Source organism: Palaemon carinicauda, chromosome 22 (assembly GCF_036898095.1).
Source record: "Palaemon carinicauda isolate YSFRI2023 chromosome 22, ASM3689809v2, whole genome shotgun sequence".
NCBI classification, from domain to species: Eukaryota; Metazoa; Arthropoda; class Malacostraca; order Decapoda; family Palaemonidae; genus Palaemon; species Palaemon carinicauda.
In genome coordinates, this window is record NC_090746.1 from 114,937,381 (window position 1) to 114,949,880 (window position 12,500).

General features: G+C 33.5%; 2 protein-coding genes across 3 annotated transcripts in view; one reads left to right on the plus strand and one right to left on the minus strand.

Moving 5' to 3' along the window:
* Positions 1 to 1,061, minus strand: part of LOC137616702 (immunoglobulin domain-containing protein oig-4-like) — a 24,122-nt gene extending 23,061 nt beyond the window's left edge. The window contains exon 1 of the mRNA XM_068346698.1: positions 555 to 1,061. The gene's annotated coding sequence lies outside the window, so the exon portion shown is untranslated. The remainder of the gene's footprint in view (positions 1 to 554) is intronic.
* The window catches only part of Plod (procollagen lysyl hydroxylase), a 432,367-nt gene that overhangs the window by 108,552 nt on the left and 311,315 nt on the right, over positions 1 to 12,500 (plus strand). The window lies entirely within an intron of this gene.

The window sequence follows — 12,500 nt, forward strand, 5'->3', positions numbered from 1 at the left end:
ACCTAGGGTCGCCTCTGTTGTCTTTATTATGTCTGGTAATGATATGTTGTCCTACAACGTGTCTTTAATCCTTATTCCTAGTTTGATCAAGAGAAAAAAACATGTCTCCTGTTACTAGATATGAACTTACATCTCGTGGCAATGGTAGACGCTGTTGATAGCTGGAATTAGGTTCATTGACTGCTCTCTCTCTCTCTCTCTCTCTCTCTCTCTCTCTCTCTCTCTCTCTCTCTCTCTCTCTCTCTCTGTGTGTGTGTGTGTCTCTCTCTCTCTTTCTCTGTTGATCGTAAAAAGTACCTTGATTCTAAAAAATGACACATGAATTTATAGAGACTGGAGGGTCTCTCTCTCTCTCTCTCTCTCTCTCTCTCTCTCTCTCTCTCTCTCTCTCTCTCTCTCTCGTTCAATTTCAAGTTTACCTTCTTTATCTTATCTACAGTAAGTTCTTTCGTTCATGCTATTCGAGAAGTAAAATAACTGCATCTCTCATGCAATCATTATTGGTAAAGTGAGAAGTTACGTGTAATAATCAGTCTTGATTGGAATATCCTTACCTGTTTTGTTGTGATGGGCTCTTTCGGTGGCTGGTAGGAGGGGGGTGGATGGGTCGGTGGAGTGGACCGTTTGGTTAACCTCCCTGGCTGGGGTGCAGTAACGTGTTTCCTCGTTCTCTCTCTCTCTTCTATGTGGTGGGTAAATCTAGAAACTCCTCTTCTAGGTTGCTTCCGAAGGGCACCTCCCCACTCGGTGCTTGAGGTAAGTTGTGCTTGCAAACTAGCCAGGTAGAATAAGATGCCTTTTTATTACGGTTGCTTGAATTGCCTTAACATACTTTTTTTCTCCTCTCTTTCACAGGTAAGTGTCAAAGTTACGACCCCTCCAGGTCAGTGAGGTGAAGGCAGCAGGTAAGGTTTGATTTGCTTAGCCGCTACTCTTCGTCGGTCTTCTTGCTAGAAACGTTTTTTTTTTGTGTTGTGCGATGCCAACCAGAGATCGAACGAGCAAGCGAGCGATCCCGAGAGGTTGTGACCGGACGACCCTTCACTGCCTACTAGCTACAGGCAACCATGAACCAGCTCAAAGCTCTGCTGCTCCACACATACTCTCTCTCTCTCTCTCTCTCTCTCTCTCTCTCTCTCTCTCTCTCTCTCTCTCTCTCTCTCAGCCTCACACTCCTCTCTACCCCTTGCTCCTCCAACTCTTATCATCACCTCCACCTACGCATCTCTCTCTCTCTCTCTCTCTCTCTCTCTCTCTCTCTCTCTCTCTCTCTTTTATCGCGTCATATTTGCGTAAGAATTTCGTTTGAGATTTTAAGTCACTGGAAAAGCTTAGTTATCCTGTGGGGGAAAGAAAGTGATGGAACGGTGTTAGATAATTCATTCTGATTACTCCGAGAGAGAGAGAGAGAGAGAGAGAGAGAGAGAGAGAGAGAGAGAGAGAGAGAGAGAGAGACCCTTGACTGTTGATCTTTATGAAAGGATCAGTTTCAGATCGATGTTTCAAAAAGGAAAGTAATTAGAACTATTTGTTTATGTAAGGCTCAACGTCATCCACTTTTATTGTTATGTTAATATCCATTCTTAAGGTATATAAAACGGTAGGTCCAACAATAATAACCAACAACAATGACCTTCTTTATGTGAGAGAGAGAGAGAGAGAGAGAGAGAGAGAGAGAGAGAGAGAGAGAGAGAGAGAGAGAGAGAGAGAGAGAGTAAATACATCATTTGGTAATTCTTTGATATTCATATCTATCAGTTGATAATGTTTTGGTATTTCAACCCATTGTTTTTTTTTTAATATAGTTTTTAACTACGGCCACCAAAATTGTTTTAGCCTATTTTCATCTCCGGAAACGTACTGAATATATGTCCATTAACTTAAAAATTCGATATGCTTCACATATTCTATTTTAAGACATCACACGAATGAAGTTACTTTGTCTACACTTTAGAAGGATCTGCTTATAGAACTGGCTGGTCTTGGGATACATAATGTGGTTTCCTTTCTTATTTTATATTTTATATTTTTATATATCAAGATTTTCCATCTTCATGTAAAATTAATTAAAATATATATTTTCGCTTTTCTCCTTGAACTATTATCAAGTGATGGCTTGCGTATGTGACAGACGCCATTTGCTAACTGGCTTTTATCGTCAAAGATTATAAATATTGAAAAGGAATGTAAGTTTAATATGTTGGCAGAGTCAATTGAAATGTCTTCGAGGCTGATGATATAAAATTCAAGTATATGTTATTTATGCACTTTTAAAGGTATTTTTTTCTTGTACTTTTTGAAACGCTGTAAAATGATTTAATAATATTAGTTTGCCTGACTGTTCTGCAAGGCTTGCCCTTCGGAGTCATTGTTAAAAGGTAGGTGTTGGTCTTTCATATGAGCTATTTACTTGTGTTTTTAAACTCAAAATATTCAATTTGTTGGGTTTCATGACTGAAATTTTTTTAATCAAAGATTTCAAACATAAAACGCAATATTTGATTTGAGTTTTCTGACATAGGAAACTATTTGATTTAAGTTTTTAGATAGAAAACTATCGGAATTGAGTCTCCAGATTTAGAAAAACCTTTCGATATGAGTTTTCTGACATGAAAAAATTTTGAAATTGAGTTTTCAGACATATAAATCTGTTTGATATGAGTTTTCTGACGTGAAAAAATGTTGAAATTGAGTTTTCAGACATAAATCTGTGTTTGATATGAGTTTTCTGACTTGATAAAAATGTTGAAATTGAGTTTTCAGATATGTAAGTCTATGTTTGATATGAGTTTTCAGACATGGAAAAATATTGAAATTGAGTTTTCAGACATTTAAATCTATGCTTGATATGAGTTTTCTGGTAAGAAACAATATATCATAAGAGTTTTCAGGTTTGCATAATATTTTATTTGAGTTTTTAGTTATAGAACATATTTGATTCACATTGTCAGACACAGGAATAAGTATTTGATTTGAGTTTTGAGACAGGAAACGTGAATTTTGAGGAACAGGAAACTATATATTAAATGAGTTTTCATACTTAGAAAACGATATATTTTGAGTTTTCAAACAGGAAACTATTTAATTCAAGTTTTCATTTCAGATATAGGATTCAATATTTGATTTGAGTTTTCAAAGATCAGATATACAGTAGAAAACATTAATTTATTTTGAAGTTTCAAAGATGGAAAACTATTCGATAGGATATTTTTAGACTACGTACTTTAATTTGAGTTTTCAGACCTTGGGAACCATATTTGGTTTGAGTTTTCATATATAGGAAAAAGTATTTGCTTTTAGTTTTCAGATACTATAAATAATATTATGTTATGAATCTTTAGACATAGGAAACTATGTTTTATTGGAGTTCTGAAATATACGAAAACATATCTCAATGAAGTTTTCAGACAAAAAATTATATTTTAATTGAGTTTTCAGGCAGAAAAAATTTGATTTTCGTTATCAGATAGGAAAATGATTGATTTAAGTTTTCAGACATGGATAACAATGTATGATATGAGTTTTGAGAGTTACGAAAAAATATTACAATGGAGTTTTTCGACGTAAAATTATATTTTAATTGAGTTTTCAGGCAGAAAAATATGATTTTTGTTATCAGGCAGGAAAATAATTTATTTGAGTTTTTAGACATGGGTAACAATGTAGGATATGAGTTTTGAGATTTACGAAAAATATTACATTGGAGTTTTCCGACATAAGATGATATTTTAATTGAGTTTTCAGGCAGAAAAATATGATTTTCGTTATCAGGCAGGAAAATAATTTTTTTGAGTTTCTAGACATGGGTATCAATATATGATATGAGTTTTGAGATTTACGAAAAAATATTACAATGGAGTTTTCCGACGTAAAATTATATTTTAATTGAGTTTTCAGGCAGAAAAATATGATTTCGTTATCAGGCAGGAAAATAATTTATTTGAGTTTTTAGACATGGGTAACAAAGTAGGATATGAGTTTTGAGATTTACGAAAAAATATTACATTGGAGTTTTCCGACATAAGATTATATTTTAATTGAGTTTTCAGGCAGAAAAATATGATTTCGTTATCAGGCAGGAAAATAATTTATTTGAGTTTTTAGACATGGGTAACAATGTATGATAGGAGTTTTCCTTGACGTTGATATGACAATATCATGTACCAATGATCCAAATTTAGAAGGAAAAAAAAATGGTATTATTATTATTATTATTATTATTATTATTATTATTATTATTATTATTATTATTATTACTACAACTAACCTAGCTACAACCCTAGTTGGAAAAGCGAGATGCTATAGGCCCAAGGGCTCCAACAGGGAAAAATAAGCCAGTGAGGAAAGTAATTAAGGAAATAATTAATCGATGGATGCGTTATAATAGAGATAAACGTATTTCAAACCTATATTCTGTTTGGCAGATATATATGTTCGGTGTTATAGTTGCGTTGGTGTGATATGCTCTCGTCAGAGATGAAAAAATGGTATTATTATTATTATTATTATTATTATTATTATTATTATTACTACTACTACTACAACTAGCCAAGCTACAACCCTAGTTGGAAAAGCAAGATGCTATAGGCCCAAGAGCTCCAACAGGGAAAAATAACCCAGTGAGGAAAGTAAATAAGGAAATAATTAATCGATGGATGCGTTATAATAGAGATAAACGTATTTCAAACCATATTCTGTTTGGCAGATATATATGTTCGGTGTTATAGTTGCGTTGGTGTGATATGCTCTCGTCAGAGATGAAAAAATGGTATTATTATTATTATTATTATTATTATTATTATTATTATTATTATTACTACTACTACTACAACTAGCCAAGCTACAACCCTAGTTGGAAAAGCAAGATGCTATAGGCCCAAGAGCTCCAACAGGGAAAAATAACCCAGTGAGGAAAGTAAATAAGGAAATAATTAATCGATGGATGCGTTATAATAGAGATAAACGTATTTCAAACCATATTCTGTTTGGCAGATATATATGTTCGGTGTTATAGTTGCGTTGGTGTGATATGCTCTCGTCAGAGATGAAAAAATGGTATTATTATTATTATTATTATTATTATTATTATTATTATTATTATTACTACTACTACTACAACTAGCCAAGCTACAACCCTAGTTGGAAAAGCAAGATGCTATAGGCCCAAGAGCTCCAACAGGGAAAAATAACCCAGTGAGGAAAGTAAATAAGGAAATAATTAATCGATGGATGCGTTATAATAGAGATAAACGTATTTCAAACCATATTCTGTTTGGCAGATATATACGTTTGGTGTTATAGTTGCGTTGGTGTGATATGCTCTCGTCAGAGATGAAAATACAATATTCTGTAATCCGCTTATGCAGCTGCTGGATCGGAACCTAGTGGTTTTGTTTATTTCATTTAGGCCAATAGATATGAAGGATATGATTTACTACACAGTGGGTGGATTAAATAGCGGTGAAATATCGGCACATTGGAAGATAATTTAGCATCGATTTACTTGGTGTGAAAATAATTTACATCCCAATTTCTTTATTATTTCTGAATACCTTTACTGCACAGTGGGTTGATTAAATAGCGGTGAAATATACGTCACATTGGAAGATAATTTAGCATAGATTTGCTTGGTGTGAAAATAATTTACATCCCAATTTCTTTATTATTTCCGAATACCTTTTTTTTTTTTTTTTTTTTTGGTGAACATTGTAGGTTATTATTTTGACATATATACTTTTCTTGGCTTTTAGCACAGTATCATTATAGCTATTCAGCTTTATGTTAAAACCAAAATCAGTATCTTTGCGTGGAAAATAAAATTACACAAAGAAAATGATTCCATAAGATCCATATTGAAGTATATTTTGACTGTTTTACTCTGTGATATGTATATGGTTTCAAGTAATCTAAATAATACTTCAAAAACAATTTATGGAAGGTCTGCATGACATCAAACAAATTTGTTTTTCTAATACTTTACATTAGCGAATATTTTATTTTAATTTGTGATTTTCGCTATTGATTTTTATTAGTTTGCTTACTCGAACATAAGGAGAGAATTTGCATATATTCAGCTTGAAATTGACGCTCAATTGAATGAAAGTAAAATATCTCTAAACTCGGGGTCTCTTTCAGACTCTGGTGTGCTGTTGGATTACGCACGTACACATACGCATGCGTTAATACATATCGAGTATAATATAGTTGAGATAAATGCTAATTGCTAGAATGAATTTTGTAGTAAATGAAGTCAATCTCTTCATTTTTATGTGGCAAAAAATTTTTTTTATTAGAAAATAAATTTATTGTGAGAAGTTCCTATTTTTTTTTTTTTTACATGATCAACATTTGTTGTGGTAAAAGAAATTCATAGAAACATTTTCATTATTAATTCATGGAAGTTTCTTTTGTGACACCAAAGACTTCTTTAGTTAAGAACGAAATCAAATTCTTGGAACTTAGTTTCTAAAAAAGAAAAAAGATTCTTTCGTTTTTTTTTCATGAAAATAAAGTCCCTTAATATTTTTATGAAAAGTAAATTCAGAGACTTTGTCCCGTCACACAGTATTGTATACTTTTATTACTATTTTATTGGGGTATGGAGTACCATAGAAATTTCTACGATAAGAAAAAGTATTTAAAAAAAAAAAAAATATTCTAAGCATTTTTCATTGTAAAAGGAATTTTCTAGAACTTATTTTGATGTCCAATACCGATTAGTATATTGAAATCCCAATTTTTCTTGCCCGACACTGCAAGAATATGATAAAAACAGCGAGTTCGATGTTATTTTGATACTCATTTTGTTTTTCATTTAAGTCCATTCCGTAGGTTTCAGATGCAGTTACACTTTTTTCCCTATTCTGAAAACCAACCCAGTACCATAGTTAATTCCTTTGAGAATGTGATGATAAGGAATTAATCATCATTGATTCCCGGGGCGTGGTTTATTGCAATCGGTGCACTTCACGCGGTTCACTGTAGGCATTACTCTGTGATCTTTGCAGCTTGGATCTTAGCTGCACAAACTATGGCCTTTCACTTTACCTTTGATCTCTCTCAAATTCATCGATTTGGCTCCCCCCCCCCCCGCGCCCCATGAACCTGGGAACTGTATGGACTTCCAGACCCTATAATCAATTCTTTTTAGTTAGGCAGATTTGCACCGACTCGCAGCGGTGCCCTTTTAGCTCGGAAAAGTTTCCTGATCGCTGATTGGTTGGACAAGATAATTCTGACCAATCAGAGAGCAGGAAACTTTAACGAGCTAAAAGGGCACCGCTGCGAGTCAAGTGCAAATGCGCCTCATTAAAAAAAATCAAGTAGTGACTTCTTTCCCCCTGTGTCCTTATATTTAAGGGTCGGTTGCCTGATGCGCCCTAGTAATACCTTCTCTAAAAGGCATCCTCTTCTCTCTATATAATCCTTCACCTTATCTTGCCATCTAATCCTTTGCCTCTTTTCGATCATCCACCCCTAAGAGGTTCCTCCCAAGCTATCCTCACTCACTCCTCACCATTTATCCTCAACACATGCCCACACCATCTCAGTCGTGACATTCTTATCATCTCTTTAGTCTTTACTACGCCTGCTAGTCTTCTTATTCCATCACTGTCCAATCTTTTAAGCAGTGATATTCTCAGTGCCTGTTCATGTGAACTAAATTCTGACCCCGAATCCTACCCATTGATACAGTTAAGGGTATAAAGAATATGCCTTTTCATGATTCTTTCTTTACATGATCATCGTTCTGTTGACATTATTGCATCCAGACATAATGATCTTTGTTAAAAGCACAGGTCAAATTTCAAGGGGCGTAGCGATTTTGAAAAGAGGACAGAGTTTTTTAGAACATAGCGACTGGAGTGTCAAATCAATGAGAATTTCGTGATGTCAGCGAAGGACCGAGTGTGACTTGCGTGACCAAAGTTAGCTTATTTCTGCATCTGTTACTTACTTCCGAATCTGGGGGTCTTGCTTCGATATTGGTTTCCCAGATCAATTAATGTATTCTTACATTTGTTTGAACTTGGATGGGTTGGGTATTTTACCCATCTTGCATAAGTTGGAATTGAATAGATAGATAGATTATCGTTACTTTTGAAATATGATTGATAGATAGATTATCATTAGCTCGTTAAGGGTGATTTAATTTCGTACTGATGATAAGATTGTTGCCATTAGCAAACTGTTATAAAGATAACATGGAATTTTTATTACCAGTTGCCATTAGTTTCCGGATGGAAATCTTTATTCAAGCATTTCTACCATCGTATTTACCGAATTGTCATTTTCTTTTGTTAGTTCGTTTAATTATTTTTATTTAATTTGTTTGATTTAATATTGCCATTGAGGTCGAATATTCTTATATTTTACTTTAGATGATTTAAAAGGGAATAGATGATTTACAATAAGTCGCAAAGACTAAGGGGTTATTTCGAAATTTTTCAAATTTACAATTTGATTGAAAATAATTTATGGATGCATCGAGATATTTGGGAAAGCTTTTAGCTCCTCATAAAAAAAGGATAGACGCCGGCAATAGATCACAGAAGTTAAAGGGACGCTTCTGGGAAGGTTTTACACATTGTAACGAAAAAAAAAAAAAAGAAATCGACATTAAAGGAAGGAAAATCCTTCAGAGCCAACGACAAAAATGTCATGGAGGAATTAAATCGTTTGAGAAAATAATTATGCAGATGTCCAAATGCGTGAAAGTCAATGGAGATGGGTTTTGAAAGAACACAAAAGAACATATCCGCAGAGTATGTTCTTATGTTATGCAATTAAGGGTAGGGCATCATCCGCTACTAAAACGTACTGTAGGCTTTAAAAGACCACCAATGGCGACTGCGCAGAACTTGATAGACCTTTAACATTTAAGCTATTTTCCATTAAGCTTATTTGAATATACTTTTACGCTCGTTCTCAGGTATTTCGGAGGATCAGATGGGATTTTGGGAGCGCCATTGTTTTTATTGGAGGTTGTAATGGTCAAAGAATTTTGAGTTTGCTAGTCTCTAGATTTCAATTGATTATAGACTGTTGCTTAATGATTGGAAGGTAGTAATTGTTGCAAGGTGTATTTGAAAAATACACCTGGCTATAATTGAAAATTAGATATCGCCAGTTTCTTCCCATATTCTTTGTGTAATTAATGCATGAGTTAATTTTTATAAGAGTGAATGAATAGTAACTCTACCTGTCTCATCAGCATCGATAGAAAATATAAATAAAAACATTTTAGACGCCACAACGATCACTTTTACTGGTTTCGTTTAATGACGCGACTTAATCTCTACGTGTTCGAAGATTTTTTTCTTTTGCAATGTTAAAAATTCATTTACCTGCAGGCGACCTTTAACGCTGCTGCCATTTGGGACAAAGATTACCGGAATTTCTAATATCCCATTAATGGCATTGAGAATTTATTTCCGAATTTCTGTTTTTTTTTTTTTTTTTTTTTTTTTTTTTTTAAGCTACAATTATCAATACTTCTCTTTTCACAGTAGCTATTCTCCGTCCAGATTTAGTTTAGTAATGGTGATTTAATTCTTTTGGAAGAAATACAAGTAATTGGTGATTTAATTCTTTTGGAAGAAATACAAGTAATTGGTGATTTAATTCTTTTAGAAGAAATACAGGTAAATTGCCTTCGTTATTGTCTTCGTCATCACCAAGATGACAGACATGGTAATGGGTTAAACGTTTCGGTTCCAATCTCGTCTAAAGAGAAGTTCATGGGAACGTCAGCGGGGCAAACCCAACCCCACACCGTTATGTGGCCAACCAAAGCAGTAACCTCCCCAGTAAACAGCATGTTACCACTATACTACCCATGGTTAATTTTAGGTGAAATGCCCTACCAAATTAATAATATATACATATTCAAAAGTAAATTAGATAGGCCTATTTAATGAGTTCATGATTAAGTTCTACCACTTGCTACTTATGTTTATAGTTTCAATTGATTTAGGTTTTCAATCGTTCCCGTAAATCGTAATGGACGATTAATGTCAGGAAATATTTTCTGATTATTTATCTTCTGTTTAATGGAACGAGAAATGCCAGGAAATATTTTCTGATTATTTATCTTCTGTTTAATGGAAGATTGGAACGAGAAATGCCAGGAAATATTTTCTGATTATTTATCTTCTGTTTAATGGAAGATTGGAACGAGAAATGCCAGAAAATATTTTCTGATTATTTATCTTCCGTTTAATGGAAGATTGGAACGAGAAATGCCAGAAAATATTTTCTGATTATTTATCTTCCGTTTAATGGAAGATTGGAACGAGAAATGTCAGGAAATATTTTCTGATTATTTATCTTCCGTTTAATGGAAGATTGGAACGAGAAATGTCAGGAAATGTTTTCTGATTATTTATCTTCTGTTTAATGGAAGATTGGAACGAGAAATGTCAGGAAATGTTTTCTGATTATTTATCTTCTGTTTAATGGAAGATTGGAACGAGAAATGCCAGAAAATGTTTTCTGATTATTTATCTTCCGTTTAATGGAAGATTGGAACGAGAAATGCCAGAAAATATTTTCTGATTATTTATCTTCTGTTTAATGGAAGATTGGAACGAGAAATGTCAGGAAATATTTTCTGATTATTTATCTTCCGTTTGATGGAAGATTGGAACGAGAAATGTCAGGAAATGTTTTCTGATTATTTATCTTCCGTTTAATGGAAGATTGGAACGAGAAATGTCAGGAAATGTTTTCTGATTATTTATCTTCCGTTTAATGGAAGATTGGAACGAGAAATGCCAGAAAATATTTTCTGATTATTTATCTTCCGTTTAATGGAAGATTGGAACGAGAAATGCCAGAAAATATTTTCTGATTATTTATCTTCTGTTTAATGGAAGATTGGAACGAGAAATGCCAGGAAATATTTTCTGATTATTTATCTTCTGTTTAATGGAAGATTGGAACGAGAAATGCCGGGAAATGTGTTATGATTATTTATCTTGAATTTGATCGGAAATGGGTTGTTTATTTGGGAGTGACAGGTACAGTTTTCGTAAGGCGAGAGATTTTATTTGGTAAGAACGGATCTCTGTTATTTGTTCTGTGTCTTTGCTGGACTCCAAGAAAAACCTTGTCCTTGTGTTCATTGTTCATGATACATGTAAAGCATAACACACTCATTTTAAGTATTGGTAAGAACGGATCTCTGTTATTTGTTCTGTGTCTTTGCTGGACTCCAAGAAAAACCTTGTCCTTGTGTTCATTGTTCATGATACATGTAAAGCATAACACTCTCATTTGAGTATTGGTAAGAACGGATCTCTGTTATTTGTTCTTTGTGTTTGCTGGACTTCAAGAAAAACCTTGTCCTTGTGTTCATTGTTCATGATACATATAAAGCATAACACACTCATTTTAAGTATTTTTTAGTATCGAATCACTAGATATCTATTGTTAACACGTCACCGCCACTTCCTCATATATTTCCAATAGTATTCGTCGCGATTCGCATTTCGCTCTTTTACTATTGATGTCCCATTCGTCAGTGACCTTTACGAATGGTCCTCTTCCATTCATGCTTTTGCAGAGGATCCAGCTCACCACTGTCTTTCACCCGTCTTTCGCTTTCAATGTCGTGGTATTTCAGATTTTGTATATATACCTCACGTTGAATTTGCATGATATATATATATATATATATATATATATATATATATATATATATACATATATATATATATATATATATATATATATATATATACATACATATATATATACATACATATATGTATATATATATATATATATATATATATATATATATATATATATATTCATCTGTATGATAGGTTAATCAATATATCTCAATGAAAAAGTAATGGGATTCAAACGAGGTTTGATTTCCTCTTAGAGTAGAAATCTGCATAAATGTTTGTGGAATTACGAGTATATGATATGCTTTAGATGGATAATACTTTTAATTTTAAGCTCCCATCATAAAGCATAGTTTGATAGGGTATTCCATAACTTAAAAGGTCGTTGATTCTAGTGTCCAGTTCCATTTTCAAATTTGTATGATCTATGAAAATTCTTAACTCGGTAACTTTTGAAGCTTTCAGAGTTTCCAGACTTATCTTGGAGAGGCCACACTGCTTGAATAGCTAATTTTGGGGTTACAAGGTTACATAGGTTTTATAAAGGCGTTTTTGATATATTGTTTTTTTTGGTGTATTTGTCTAGTCTCCTCCTTTCAGCAGGATTGAAACACAAGCAATTCATCCATAATGATCATGGCTTGCGTATTCTCCTCATCCTCTTTATATATCAACAATATTAAACTATCTGTAATTCACCCCTAATAATTTTGGCTTAGCTCTTCCCTTGGTCATGTTTTTCTCCTGTGTTAAGTGCCATTACTTGTCTCCTCTCGTGAGGTATTACGTTGACTGGTAATCTATAGATCCAGAGAAGGAAAAAAACCTCTTTCCAATTTACCTGGTTGCACCCTGTAGGTCCCC